Source organism: Peromyscus leucopus, chromosome 17 (assembly GCF_004664715.2).
Source record: "Peromyscus leucopus breed LL Stock chromosome 17, UCI_PerLeu_2.1, whole genome shotgun sequence".
NCBI lineage: Eukaryota > Metazoa > Chordata > Mammalia > Rodentia > Cricetidae > Peromyscus > Peromyscus leucopus.
In genome coordinates, this window is record NC_051077.1 from 32,154,604 (window position 1) to 32,158,124 (window position 3,521).

Below are 3,521 nucleotides of genomic sequence, written 5' to 3' on the forward strand. Positions count from 1 at the left end.
ACTCAGGATCTCTGAAGAGCAGCCAGTGCTCTTAACCCCTGAGCCATCTCTCCAGCCCCTTGATCTTTACATTTCTATTAACAAACAAACCATTCAGCTGATTTACACTTCGAATTACATATGTATTTTGTTTGTTTGTTTGTTTGTTTTTTCGAGACAGGGTTTCTCTGTGTAGTTTTGGTGCCTGTCCTGGATCTCAATCTATAGACCAGGCTGGCCTCGAACTCACAGAGATCTGCCTGGCTCTGCCTCCCGAGTGCGGGGATTAAGGTATGTGCCACCACTGCCCAGCTACATATGTATTTTTGAGATATGAAAAGCAATGATGGGGGCTGGAGATGGCTCAGTGGTTAAGAGCACTGACTGTTCTTACAGAGGTCCTGAGTTCAATTCCCAGCACCCACATGGTGGCTCCCAACCGTCTGTAATGAGATCTGGCGCCCTCTTCTGGCCTGCAGGCAGAACACTGCATACAAAATAAATAATTTTAAAAAAAAAAAGAAAGAAAAGCAATGATGGTGTTAACTAAATGGTGGTCACTAACTGAAGATCATGCTCTCATATTATACACAGTTATGATGGGTTCCAAAAGACAGGGAGGGTCACATGCAGGAAGGTAGACCATTAGCTCATCTGGGAATGGAAATGTACTGTTATTTCCCACCTTCGTGACATGCTTCTTATTAAACTATCCACATTTTAATTTCACTCATTCTTTAAGTGGCTTCAGCTCCTGAACTCTTTTTTTTTTTTTTAAGACTTATTTATGTTTATTTTATGGGAAAGAGTGTCCACCTGCATGTATGTATGTGCACAAGCATGCAGTGCCTGCAGGTGCCAGAAGAGGGCATCAGATCTCCCGAAACTGGAGTTACAGAAGGTTGTGAACCACCATGTGGGAGCTAGGAACTGAGTCCCAGACCTCTGGAAGAGCAGCAAGTACTCTTAAATGATGAGCCATCTCTTCCGATCTCGGCTAGACTCTTCTTGAGAAGGACGGCTTTTAAAAAACAAATATAAGTTCCAACCAGAGCCTCAGGTTGGCGCATTGCTCAACCCTCAACAGAGAATCTGCTTCTTGCAGGAGATGGTAAGTGACACAGAGGCCCTCAACTGTACAACCGAAGGTGAGTGGCTTTGGAGTGCTCAGTCCTAAACAGATGTCTATATCATACCCCTCCCCTCTAGGCTTAGGACCTATGCCGAAGAGTAGCCCAAAAGACTATATAAGAGCCAGAGGTAATGGATGACTTCAAGGAAATTGCATTTTCCAGACACATCAGGCTGATACACACGTGAACTTACAGAGATTGTGACAGTATGTATAAGTTCAAGCCAGAAAAAAATAAGCCCAGCATGGAGGAGAAGAACCCAGCACAAAATCCCACTTGCACCCAAGAAGCTATCTGTAATTTATCAATTGATAATATATGCAAATTATCAATTCCTTCTGGCGAGGGAGGGGAGGTAGTTTTCTTCAATGGAGTGAAACTTGGGTGTCTCAACCACACGCCAGTGTAGGCCCCGTGCTCAGGAATAGCTGGCCAACTTAAACCGGACTCCACAGACTTGTTGTTGTTTGTTTTTTAGAGAAAGGGTCCTGCTGTGTAGCTCTGGCTGTCCTGGAACTCACTATGTAGACCAGGCCGTTCTCAAACTCCCAGAGATCAGCCTGCCTCTGCTTCCCAAGTGCTGGGAATAAAGGTGTTCAATACTATGCCTGGCCAGTCGTTTGTTTTTAAGAAAGAGAAAGGGAGGAGGGTGACGTCATGACGTACGCGAGGACGTCTGAAGCCGGCTCCAATAAGAAGTCCTTGGCTTCTGCTGGAGCATTCTCAGGCTTGCACCAAAGTGGCAGGCAGCATCAGGCAGGTGGAGGACACCATCAAAGGAAAACAGTACATACTAAATGAAGCCAGAACACTGTTCCAGAAAAACAAAAATCTCTCAGCCCCAGACCTGATTAAACAGTGTATGGATGAATGCACAGCCAGCATTGAGATTGGACTGCAATACCAGATTCTTTTTTTTTTTTTTTTTTTAAGAATTATTTATTGCATATACAGTGTTCTGCCTGCATGTAATCCTGCAGGCTGGATGAGGGCACCAGTTGTCATTACAGATGGTTGTGAGCCACTATGTAGTTACTGGGAATTGAACTCAGGACTTCTGGAAGAACAGCCAGTGCTCTTAATTCCTGAGCCATCTCTCCAGCCCCAATACCAGATTCTTGACCCAAGATCAGTTCATCTGTCTCCAATGGCTCTCACCCCACCAGGAGGCTGGAGACTTCAAATCCAGGAGAAACTGAGAAAACTTTCCAAGCCAGTATATCTGCAGTCTCATGATGAAGTTTCCTGATGGAGAGGATGGTTGACTTTTGAGACTGGGGAGCTGACTCAATTTGGAGTGTAAATCAGGCAACCTGCCCTTCTTGATTAGAAGCAAAAAGAACACTTCCTTTAGACCTCCAGAGTTGGTCCTCACCGATGAGACGTGACTGCAAGCATCCCTAGGGTTTTTCAGGGTCCTGCTGCTGCCTGAGTTGATGACATTGGGCCCTAGAGGTCATGGACCTTACTGACATCTTCACTGAAGTCATCCTTGGAAGCAAGTCAAAAGCTTGTGGAGGAAGACTGAGGCAGTTCCTGGAACTGTCATTCAGCACACATCAACTGATGAAAATTTGGTTAGCTGATGCCTGCAGGTTTACAGGCTACCAAACTGTGTTGCTCCCAATGTACTTAATAGAGGGTTATCCATAAGTTATTCATTTGCTTAAACGAGATTTCTGTACAGGCTTTTTTTGTGGCCTCCCGACTCTTGTAATTTCCAAATATACCCCATTATAAAGGGCAGCTTTGGATTGATCATTTGAGAAAGAGAGAGAGAGAGAGAGAGAGAGAGAGAGAGAGAGAAAACAGGCAGTTGAGTGGATAGAGAGGTGCATGGGGATCTGGGAAGATTGGGGAGGAGGAAAGAATATGATGATCAAAATATGAAATTTCTGTATGAAATTCTCAAAGAATAAATAAAAACATTTAAAAAAACCTAAATGTACATTTTTTTAAAAGCAAAATTAACCCTATGTGGAGTACTTCTCAGTTAAGCACAGGTATTTTCCACAGACTAAGGTGAAACCTTTTGGTGTCCCGAGAAGTTTTTGGTGACAGTCAGTTCCAGGGTCTCCTGATAATTCCAACAGTAATTTGCTTCAGCACGTAAGGTCCCACTGTTTGCCTTGGGCGGACTTAGGCTTGGAGACAAACAGATACAACAAATTAGGGAGACAGTTATTTTATCGTGGGGCTGAGAAGATGTGACCCATTTACCTGCCTCCCAAAAAAAAAAAATATTTTCAAGGCAAAATTTAATTGTATAGGTTTGTGATTTGCTCAATCTTGGAAAGTCTTAGGGACCAAAGCCCATAATAGGGACTTAAAGGAAGTGTAAGATTTATATGAAAGGAAGCAAGGAAAGGATTTTTGTCCAGGAAAGGAGGGCCAGAAACCAAGCAGATG

General features: G+C 43.8%; 1 pseudogene; it reads left to right on the forward strand.

Annotated features, from left to right (window-relative positions):
* The first annotated feature begins 1,087 nt into the window (after positions 1–1,087).
* LOC119089177 lies at positions 1,088–2,361 on the forward strand (annotated as a pseudogene).
* Positions 2,362–3,521: the final 1,160 nt, after the last annotated feature.